At 46.5% G+C, this 12,126-nt stretch overlaps 1 protein-coding gene across 2 annotated transcripts in view; it reads left to right on the top strand.

Moving 5' to 3' along the window:
* Positions 1–12,126, top strand: part of cadm4 (cell adhesion molecule 4) — a 107,406-nt gene that overhangs the window by 66,809 nt on the left and 28,471 nt on the right. The window lies entirely within an intron of this gene.

Genomic DNA, 12,126 nt, shown 5'->3' on the forward strand with positions numbered 1-12,126 from the left:
TTCCTCTGAACCATCATCTACTTCATCCACCTCGTCGTTCCTACTGCTCCTCTTATTCCTCCAATTCTTCATTCCATTCTATGTTCCTCCACTTTCCACTCGTCTCCCTTTATCCCGCCATCCTCTTCATCATCCCCTCAAAGCCATCATCACATGTTGAGGGATGTCACAGCGAAGCGTGTTTGTAACCGTGGGTGGTGCACGCACGCGCACACACACACACACACACACACACACACACACACACACACACACACACACACACACACACACACACACACACACACACACGTACGCAGATGTATAATCACTCAAGTTCTTAACATGGTGACTCAAGTGGCGCCTTTCAGCCTGCAGGCTGTGACACTGAAATGAGACTGGTGCAATGTAGTAATCTTACATTTGCGAGTGCGTGTGTGCGTACACCACGCAGTATTTTGAACAAGGTCGCATTTTCATGGCAGCCGCGATGCATCTGCATACTTCAAGTGCAGGATGTCCTCATGTCACGTGCATGTGGGCACATCAACAACTTGTAAGGCGGGCGCGGGCAACCGGTGAGCCCTCTTTGTCTTGAAATTAGAACAATTTTTCCTCTACTGCAGTGGGAACCTAAATACTTGCAACTCGGCACTATTAATGTCACCCCGTCCCCCCCCCCCCCCCCCCCTAACCCTAACCCTAACCCCCCCCCCCCCCCATCGCTTCATCCTCAATCAAGAGCAGAACGAACGCGAAGTATTTGATTGCTGAGCTAAACTCTCGAGGTAACCGAGCTAGCTTCGAGCTACCTTAGATGTGTCAGACAGATGAAGAAACTTTTTAGTCACTTAGTAGATAAAGTCAAGTCAAATCATTCCCAAGATTTTGGCAAGCAAGTCCTAAAAATTGCAAGACTCGAGTCCTTGTCGCTAAGTATCATTGATGGAAAAAAATGTGGCCCCCTCCAGCATTGAAGTTGCCTGTTCTCGACGGGATCGCAAACACGCATAGGTGGCCAAACTTGGCTTTGAACATAAAACATTGCAGTCGAGAGTCGATAAGCAACTTGAAGACAGCAAACGTCGCGCTTGGTAAGATCAGAACAAGAAATCGTGTCCTGTGGCTTTTTGATGCCCGAGTGAAGCGAGGCGGGTGGAAGTCACGTAATTGCCTCGTGTGGGAGAAGAGAGGAAGGAAGACAAAAGCGGAATAGAAAAGCGGGATGTGACAAACAGATGAGAAGCGGCGCGATGACACCGAGGAGGAGGGGGCGGCTGCTGATGGGAGCCGGCTGATCTATTGACCAAGAAAGACAGTGGTGGAGGGGAGTGGGGCTTGTGAAGCAATGAGGCGAGAAAGCGCCGCACACGAGGGAGGGATGAAGATGGTGGAAGCATCACAGCTGATGCACAAGAGACAAACGACATGAATTGGTAGCATTTCCTGCCACCCTACAAAGTCGGGAGATTGTGACAAAAGCACTTTGACAGGTGCTGCTGCTCTTCACACTTTGGCTGGTTGAATACTTTACCAACGTGAGGAAGAGAAGATATGCTGCAAATCAACAGCCCAAAAATCCCATTGAGACTCAAATGGCAAATTGAGAGTCCACCATCTTAATTAAACCGTTTTTGGTCCAATCTAAGCTTTTATGTTTGTTGACTAACTCGTAGTAGCTTTAGCAACTTTAACATCTGCTCTGCTCTCTTCTCGCAACACATTTTTGCGCTTTGGCTTCTCTGACTCTTAAATACACTTTTTTAATTCCGCTATAACTCTCTTGACATATGCCCCCCCCCAACACACACACACACTTGTATAATCCTCGTGGGTGCTCTTTCTCGCCCCCGCCTCCAACAAAATGTCAGCAGACATAACTTCCCTTTCCGTTGTAGCCTTATCGCTCGCCGTCAGGTGGATTAGAGACACGGACGAACGCTATTCGTGGAAATACTGTATTATTTTTCTTTACTTGTTGCCACGCACAAGTTTTACACCATAGCTTTCTTTTCAACAACTTTTTCACTTATGACAGAACATTTATCACAGAGGAGGGAAAAAAATCAAGGCCTTGATTCACAGGCGGTGCACTGAGTTTCGTCATTATCTCATTGTGCCCCGAGAGTTCCCAGGTGGAGTGTTTTCATATCGTGCACCGCGCCGCATGCTTTTACTCGACTTAGTGTCAAGCACCTGACAGCTTACCGCGTGGTAACGAAACACTCCGGCGAGACGTAATCCCCCTCCAAACATGCCGAATTACACGTGCTATCTAAACTATCATCACAGGCGTGTCTTCTTTTGCCACGCGAAGAACAATGCTAAGAGAAAACTCGCCTGCTTGCAAGATGATGTGACTCAACTGCGCTCCCTGGAAAAAAAATGTGGCCCATAATTTCAGTGGTGAATTAAATAAACAAGTTTTGGGGCCCGGACCAATCGAGTTGGACGCCCGGCCTGGCAGAATCAGAGCGTGGGGATCCAGCGAGTGAGCGGAAGTGGCTCACCGCAATTAAAAGCGCTGTTCTGCCCTCTCAAATTGGTTCGCACGATAACTTTTGACGCTATCGGCCGCCGTTTTATTGGTGAGCTCCCCTTCCACCTGTTGATTATTCTAATGAAGACAGTGAGAGCCCCAGCAGGGCACTAAGTGCACCAGCGGTACTCTCAAACAGGCCTAATCAGGCTCTGTGAGGGGGGAGGGGGTGTTAGGGTATTAGGGGGATTTTCAAGCCTTGTGCTGCAGCGCCACATGTACAAATCCATCCTCTTTTAATTTTAGTCTTGAAATGAGAGCTTCTGCTGAGCCTTGCTAATGATAGTTATTACACTGATGTTCCTGCAGGGGGCCCTCCCACTGACGGAAACACGCACATGCACACACACGCACACAACCACAAATGTCTCCTAAACTGACATGTGCTATTTTGAAAGTATCCCACCGAGAAAAGTGGAAGTGGAAAACAAGGCGCTCGCACACACTGTCACACACTAACACGATGGGTGCCCGGATTAGCATCCGTCGCTGAGCAACCGCCCGACAGCCGACTCAGCCAGTCAGGTGAACTGTGATCAAACCAGACACCTTATGTCTCATGACGTTCCGTTACTCAAGTGATGTGGCAAGTTGCTCGTCATAGAAATAAACGCAACGACTCGACATAATCCACAGTTTAAAAAAAAGTGTGTAGCGTCGTCGCCATGCAAAGGAGCACTAAGACTCGTTTGCTCCTAAGCAGCGGTGACAGCAGCTCTTGCTAAGTAAACAGCCTGCGGGTAGACTCAGCCAGAGGTACTGTCAGCAAGAAAAAGAAGAGGGGGGTGGTATAAAGGGGGGAAAGGTCATGGTGGATAAAAACAGATCCATGTCAGGGTCACTCTGTTGCTACCTTGAACGCACCATCTGCTACCCCGTACTGATGAATGCCGACGTGTGTGCGTATTGCATGCTGCGTGCGTGTGTTTGTGCGTGTGTTTGTGTGTGTGCGTCTGTTCGTTTTCTGGCGTCACAGGCAGAGCAGGATAAGAGCGTCCTTCCTCTCTTCTCACGCTCCCTTGAGGAAAGCAAATGTCGCCTGACGAGAGGAGATGCTCACTCCACAACAAATCAGACTGGCTTTTGTCTTTGATTGCTTCTAATACGCTTCCTTTGTCTCTTGAAGATATAATTGAGCATCAAAGTATTGGCCCGCTGCAAAGCAGAAACTCCAATGTCAAACATCAGTCAGACAAGTCAAACAATTTTAGACCTTTTAATGCAAATATGACCTATATGACATTGCCATTCTAACTTATTTGAAGTAACACTTGCCTGGTAAAAGCTATCGTATCAATCTATATCTCCTATATTCAAATTTGATTTTCGAGGCCCCTCGACAGGGAAAACATCCATGACCACAAATTCAAAATTCAATCAAGCAACACGTCTTAGTTAAGTGACGGAAAACTTGGAACTTGGCGCACAGCGTTAATTTCACACTAGTGTGCATGCATTTAATTAGAACAGCTTCAGCGATCCGTCATTGTGTTCACTGGACCTCAAAATAGGAGAAATATGGCAACTACATGAGGGTACTTGGGGACAAAAGTTATGAAAAATAAAATCTTGAAATCCTCTTGATAACTAACTAATAACTAATATGAGCGCCAACAAGGACTGACTGCCACCTAACGTAGTTTGGCAACACAGTGTCTTGATAGTCGCCAGAGATTTTTGCAACGTAGCGACAGCTAACAAACCATGTCGAATGCTGTGGCGGTTATGAAAGCGTCATATAATTAAAGCTGAGTTGACATTTTTTCTCTAACCTTTTAAACACAACCGCTACGTCGGCCAGTGTTTATGAATTACAATCATTTGCATCCATGTTTGAATACAAAGCATCATTATTAAATAGTCTCAACCCGTTTGCGCCTCATTTATTCATCCAAAACTCATCCGAAGATTTCTGCAAATAAAACGTTGATGCTGATGCCAGCATGCGTTGCTCCCGATGACGAAGAGAGAGAGAGAGAGAGAGAGAGAGAGAGAGAGAGAGAGAGAGAGACAGACAGACAGAGAGAGAGAGAGAGAGAGAGAGAGAGAGAGAGAGAGAGAGAGAGAGAGAGATTTAGCTTCTAACAGACGATAACTTTGAGTTTGTTGACATCTTTGACATTATAGACAAAGCAGGAAAGTCACCGCGGCGCTAACAGCCTAATAAAGCACTCATAAAGAGCTCATAAAGCACTTCATCCACAGCTAGCGTACCTGCATCATGTTTAATATGCAGCCGGAGTCGGCGAGGAAGCGAGGATGCTCGGCGAGCCAAAAGAATGGCAAAGAGTTTGCCAGATAGCGGGCGCGCCCAAGCAAATCAAAGGAAAACGAAGTGCATTTGCATATTCAGATCAGCCTTTCCACTCAGCCCGTCTAATTATTTCATCTCCGTTTTTCACGCGCTGTACAATGCGAAGCAGCGGGCCGTGAGGAAAGTTTTCCCGTCCTTGCCGTTATCGCTCTCTCACGCTCTGCTCTGCGTGACCCCCTCCCTGCCGCGGCCGCTCTGCATTATCCGGGTCATTACCATAGCGCTTTTTTCTTCTTTTTTTCTGTCCACTTGTTCACATAGCTCGCCTTCCTTCCTGTGGCCTCATACAGAGCCAGCAGAGTAGTTGGACCTGGTTTGATTCTGCTTGCTGCCAAGTGATGGAAACGCGTCACGCCTTCCAGGTTTTGCGCCACATCTATTTCAGACTTTCAGCACGTCCACATTTCCCTGCGACGCTCGTTCGTTTATGCCATCCCCTGGCCTTGCTGCCAGCTGGGCATTTTTCTCCCGCACATCTTTTTTCCCAGGTCTCGATGTGTGCTGTGGCATAAAAGCTTGTTATGAGCTTCAGGTGTTAATTGGCTGTGAGGCAGCGCGTTAATATTCTCCTTGCAAAGCCCGCAAGCAGCAGCGGCGGCAAACTGATGAGTGTGGGGTTTTGCTCCACAGGAGAAGAGCGAGCGAGAGAAACAAAAGTGTAAAGGCCCCGTGTAAGGTCACAGCTGGCGAGGAGCAGATTAGGGGGAGAATAAAAAGAGGAAGAGACGGACAGGTCTGGAGGGGAGGAAAGAAAAATGTGATTAAAAAAGCAAATAAATAAAAGATGTCTGCTGAGGCTCTTGGTGAGAGAGGAGATGATATCGGGCCAGAGCAAAATGACCACTTTTGTTGAACGTTTGTGTGTTGGCAAGGTGGAGAGGTTCAATTGTTCTGCTTTCCCATGACATGATCCACAACGGAAAAGCGCTTCATCTTATTAATTCCTGGCACATCCAAAACATTCATGCACAAGGTGGTGTGTTTTTTATTTATTTATTTTTTTTTTTTTACTGAGAGGATTAAAGGAAGAAAAAGTGTACAGAATGATGCGGAAACGTTCCACTGCTTTTGTTTTTCTTCCCATTTCCAAAAGCAGACGTTGCACTTTGAACGAAACTCTCGGCCTGTTTACTTCTGGCGCAGGATATTTGAGGGTTTCCAAAGTTGAAGGCGAAACAAATAGGATGCTTAGCAAATTTCTTAGCCCAGACGATCATCGTCAAGAGATCTCCCGGCGCTGCAAACTGCTTTAATGCGGATTCTTCCAAATTCAGCGTGCTCTACTTTTTACCCCTTTGAACGGTAATGAGGCCCAGTGGTTCTCAAAGTTTTACATCAAGTAGCAGCTAAAGTAATACCACCATTATGACCACCATTAGAATACAGCAGTGAAATGTTAATAAAAAATAAGACAAAGATTTTGAGTTTTAAAATTTGATTGGAAGCCATTTCTATAGTGTGCCCACTTTTCACACAGCACAGAAAGAAAATAATGTGTAAAGGAAAACTTAGATTGAAATTTAGGGAACTTCAAAGTTAAACACAAATATTTTTTGTGGGCGGGGGAACTTGAGATCTGTTGAGACAACTCCCTTTCCAATAATCAGCAAATATTGAGCAAATCGTTGAAAAACTGTTGATTGACACTCACAGTTAGAGTTAACTGTCAAAGTAAACATTAAAAAAAGAGTTACATTACATGTTGCATTTTTCGAAAGCAAAGTATCTTGACTTACTAACAGCCACCACTAGCTTAATGCTAACACTTAATGGAAAATCCCACTGATAAGCTAATGGTTAGCAGTGATGATTGTGGTTGTACAACAACTCAGTAACTGATATTTAAACACAACCAGTGAAGCAAGCTATGTTGACAGATAATGTAAAACTACTTCCAGGCAAATTTTATTGGAAAAGGGAAAGATATTTTGCTATAAGAGTGTTCGGAGTTGGCATCGTGACACAACAAAATAAATTCTTATCTCAAGGCACACCTGTATTGAAAAAAACCCCCCAAAAAAACCACATCAGCGGTCCTGGAAAGGTGGCATGCTAGTTGAGGAAATAAGTGTCGCTCTCAGCACGCGTTAGAACGGCGCGTGGAATGACAGCGCCCGCCGCAAAAGCGGTTAGAAGCATGTAGCACCGTTCGCTTTCATCCGGTGGAGAAGCCAAGATGTCGTCTGTCACCTCCTGAGAGCTGTCATGTAATGTATAAAATATGGCGTTAGCTAGCTCAAGCTGTGTAGACTTTTAGCTTTCTTCCACGGCGAGTGCGTTTAAGTGCGTAGCCCGCCCGCCCGTGGCTTTCCTCATTTGAGCAAACACAGAGACCTGTGGCGGCCTTTTACACCCATTTATATTGTTCACACAGATCAGTGGCCACCACCGCGCACGCGCATACTAGCTCAGCAGGGCTAATAAATACGTCTTTTCCTCAAGGTGGGGCGACCGCTCATAAATTGCCCAGCGGGAACATGCACGGAGGCCCTCCACCAAACACGACGGGCAATCTGTCGAAGTGCTTTGCTTTCAAAGAGGACAAACTCACGTATGCTGGTTTTTTTTTCACTGACTGCAAGCTGTACTTCTAGGAGAACTTCCAGCATTCCCTCAAGTACATTCTGTGAGCAAAATAGTTTACTGGCAACCAAGTTTGATCATTTTGAGAAATTTGCCATGAAAAAAAGGATGTGTGAGGACCTTCTTCAGTCATTTAAACATCTCCAAAGTTCTTGCTTTTTTTCCCCCACGTTGGCACAGAAAAAGAAGATCACGCTGAATTAGTCGCGCGGATAAATCAAAGGGTGAATCCGCCTCGTGTTGGCTTCTGGTGGCACAGGGACAGAAAAACAGCGATGGATTTTCTGCATGAAGGCGTGTGCGTTTATCAAGGGTCTTGCTTGCTACTCCTAAATGAATGAAGCCAACACGAGGCAATCCTTTCAAGAGTGATAATAAGCTTGGGGTGATCAAATCTTTCAAACTTCGCCTCGTGTCACGATAGCGTGTTGAATGCTAAGTTGCGCCCGCCTTCATGCCAGCCTTGGGAGGAATGAGCTAAAATTGGCGCCCAACCCCCCCATGGCCGCCCCTTTTCCATAATTGTCACGTTTGATGTATGATGGGACGGGTCTAATAATAGGAAGCCCACAATGGCTATCGTCAATTCTTCACGCCTTTACTTCCGCTCCGCAGAACCCGAGCAAAGCCGGTGCCAAGCCCGTCGAGCTCCAAAGAGAGAATTTAATCTCCTGCCTTATTGTAGACACACAAAAGAAGGTGAATCAGAGCTGGATGAAGACCAGGATAATCACTCGTTCGCTCAAGTTTAAATTCTAATATCCGGCCCGGGGAAGAAGGAAGCGGGAAAAAAAAAAGATGGTGAAGTTTAAGTCTTCCGAAGCGTCCGCCCGAATGTAGCCAAACATATCGATCAACGTGACCGGGAATGAGCCAGCGCCGCTGAGGAGCTGCGACTTTTCTAATTAGTGAGTTCACAGCAAATCCGCTCGGATTAGCCCGGCTCCGGGGTGGCGATTAACAGCGAGTCGGCCGCAAATCCCCCAAAATGAGCGAGAAATGGTGGACGCGCATCTGCCGAGAAGGCAGAGCCTCCGCTCCGAATGTTGACCAAAATGTCTCCTTGCTTAAGTGTGGCTTAATGGGAGGATGGGGCGCTTCTCGGGAGGGTTGAGCAGGATTTTGTGCTAAAAGATATTGTCAGTAGCACAAAGGCCACGCTAACTTATTATTATTAAATATAAGACGTCAAAGTTGGTGTGCTGCACTTTGTAATAAAAATAAAAATTACATTTGTTTGATAAATATTAGGGATCTTGAATGCCACTTTTTCCAGTCCGATAGTCATACAAGCACTCACCGATACCGAGTGCCGATACCGCTAGTATTTTGTATAAATGCATTTTCATTTAACACAACGACAAAAAACAAAGAACAAAGTTAATCGTGTCAAACCTCCGTGATATAGCACCAACTACTGCAGAGGAGGAGGACTATCAGATTTTGTTTGCCTCAAGTAGCTGTGACTGCTATCGGTAGCCTCCACAATACCGATACCTTAAAATAGGGCTGATCTTGGCTTGCATTACAAGAATAAATACAAATAAATTGTAATTATTAATTTATTCAGAGGAAATAATATCAGTAAATTGTGAAAAAAAAAGTGTGGGGGGGTGGGGGTGCGTGGGGGGGGCATCGCTAGAGCACATCAGTTGTAAAGCACGCTAATACTCCGATGCTGCAGAGACGTCCTTGGGGGGAATTCTTTGATTTATCTAAACCTTGCCGCAACACATGGCCTCCCTCACACTTTGCCAGCTAATAAACCCTCAAGACGCCACGCATGCTCACGCACTCGTACGTCCTCTGGGAAGGGAAAAGGATTCCAAGAAGCGCCTACAGGACAAAAAGAAATTTAATCTTGGATAAGCCCCCCCAACAGTACCAGCGCCCCTTAGATAGAATCTCTACATTAGCGCTCTGCCTCTGGTTCACAGCTATCCCGTCATACTTGCACACGCACACGCACACACACACACACACAAACACACACACACACACACACACACTTTGGCCACATTCCCTTAGCATCTTTCCCTCTTTTTCTTAGCTCGCTCCCCTTGACTCATCCTTAGCTAGCATCATCGTCCATCTGTCCCGGCGGTGGCCCGCACTGTAAACATCTCTTGTCTTCTCCTGCTTCCCTCATTGGAGTGCTTTGATGGCATCGCTCTTAAACGCCGGTGCCTCCTCGATCGGCATTCTGGAGCAGGCAGGGATCCTCGTAAGACTGCCGGAGTGCTTCATATTTTGCGCACGCAGCCGACATAAGCCCCTCAAGTGCTTTGGCAACACTTATCCCAGCGTGGCAACATGGAGCCCATTAAAAGTTGGATTTGAACGAAGGGACACGGGCAAGAAAGTAAGAGCAATTAAGGTGAGAGGCCATTGGGATTGGCGACAAAATTTGCCATTGCTTTGCAACATCCACTGACACACAAAAAAAATAAAGGTGGCAAACGTATGTCACCATGTTGCCTGGTTTGCTGGAAAACTCGAGTATTCATCTATATCACAAAAGTCTTTTACGTCCTCTTGGTGCCTAATAAAGTTAAAATGAGTTGAGGAGCTTCATTTGGACAAAAGTAGTCATTTGTCCCCATCTTGGTGTCCAATAAAGTTTTTGTCGATGCTGGCCCCTTCACGTTGCGCCGTCTCTCTGCCCCCCTTGTTTTTAAGATCCCAGTCAACAGTACACACAAATCGTGGAGGTATTTCTATTGCCTACTTGTTCTCCCTTGCAATTAATAGCAGTTGCTTTATTAAAAGCTGGCAGATAAAAACATTTGACTTTATTGGACTTAATCGTGGCGCACATGGACGTGTTTGTTCCTCATGCACCTGCCAATCGGTCCACAGTGAGAGGCAGCATTGTAACTGTTGTCGTTGTCTTTTAACGGGACAATGAAAGTCACCAGCCTGGCCTGCCTAGCTGGCTGGCGTCCATTGCTGGCTTTGTTCTGCCCGCTTTTGTTGTCGATTGCTGTAATGATTGGGGGGGTACACAGTTTGTACTGTCGATGATAACTCACTTCTCATTGTACTCATTTGAATATTGTTATTCATCCCATGTTTGGGTTCACTTACCAGTATGTTTTTTTTGGTTATTATTTCAGTCCTCTGCATGGCTAGTGGCCAATGATTGACAGTCAACTATGCATTAATCTGAAAAAAAAAAAAGTCTGTTTTTTGTTGTTATTATTTCAGTCCTCTGCATGGCTAGTGGCCAATGACTGCTCGGGCATTACTGACTCAAAATATCTTAAAAAATAGCTATTTATAGGGGGTCCTCGGTGTACGACGGCCTCGAGTTATGTTATTTTGTGTTTACAACACACGTCTCATAGATTATTTTTTATATTATTCATATTATATTTCTGTATTTCATCTCATATATTTAAAGCCGGGCGGCTCGGTGGAGCACTGGTTAGCACGTCCGCCTCACAGTTTGGAGGGTGCGTGTTCAATTCCACTTCCGGCCCTCCCTGTGTGGAGTTTGTATGTTCTCCCCGTGCCTACGTGGGTTTCCTCCGGGAACTCCAGTTTCCTCCCACCTCCCAAAGACATGCATGGAAGGCTGATTGAGCATTCCAAATTGCCCGTAGGTGTGAATGCAGATGGTTGTCTGTCTCGGTGTGCCCTGGGATTGGCTGGCAACCAGTTCAGGGTGTCACCTGCCTACTGCCAAATGACTGCTGGGATAGGCTCCAGCACGCCTGAGACCTCCATGGGGACAAGCGGTTCAGAAGATAGATGGATGGATATTTAAATCCTTTTTTCGGAGCGGTTTTGCATCGTTAGCGTCGTAAAGCCGTTGGAAGATTCGTAACGCGTGCCGAAAGGATACACCACAAGAAAGGCTGTGGACCGAGGGAGACGGCGTTATTGTTTGCCTTTCATTATGGCTCCCAAGCGAAAGTCAGAGTCTTCTGATCACAGGGTATCAAAGAAAAGGAAGGCCATCACCATGGAAGCGAAATTAGACATTGTAAAGCGATATAAAAAGGGAGGAACATCGACAAACATGACTGTAGGGGTCTCTAAGTCATCGATTTCCAACTATGATGGGTGTCTGTGGACTGTAACTCCCACGATGAAGAGGGTCTCACCATAATGCTGAACTTTGCGTTTTGGAGACAGCCCACCACACAAATGAGGCTGTTTGTTGTCAGCTGCGGACGGCGCGCATCCCTGCCGGCGTCCAACAGAAAGAGGCACTGTTGACGCCTCTGTGGGCAAAAAGAGTGAAAGGGCCAAACAGTGGCCGATTGGCGCCCAGCTTCAGTCAACACTGGACACTCGGTCGGACGCGCACACACGGCGCCACTGTTTGCCGACCTGAAAGGCGAGCATTGTCGCATGGTCGCAAACACACACCGGCGACACTTCAACCTTCACAACACAGTATGCAAAATATGCAGATGCCGAGCCCACGTTGGCACGTGGATTCGAGGCCGGCCGGGGTTATATAAACAAGTCGCCAGGCAGATAACGGCCAGATGGATACGATGAGCTGCGACGTCAGGAATATCGCCGTGTTTGGATGTTAACGGGCCAAAAGTACAGCCAAGACGCTATTCGCCGCATGGACCGGCGGATAGGAAGCAAGATCGGCTCGACTATTTGAAGGGATCCGTTTGAAGTTTTGCTTTTCTTGCAACTCAGCATTTTACAAGTGAGATCGACCATTTTGCAGGTTGTGGCCAGTTTG

The sequence above is a fragment of the Syngnathus floridae genome, chromosome 10 (genome assembly GCF_059516105.1).
Source record: "Syngnathus floridae isolate MCC-2025c chromosome 10, RoL_Sflo_1.0, whole genome shotgun sequence".
Taxonomy (NCBI): Eukaryota; Metazoa; Chordata; class Actinopteri; order Syngnathiformes; family Syngnathidae; genus Syngnathus; species Syngnathus floridae.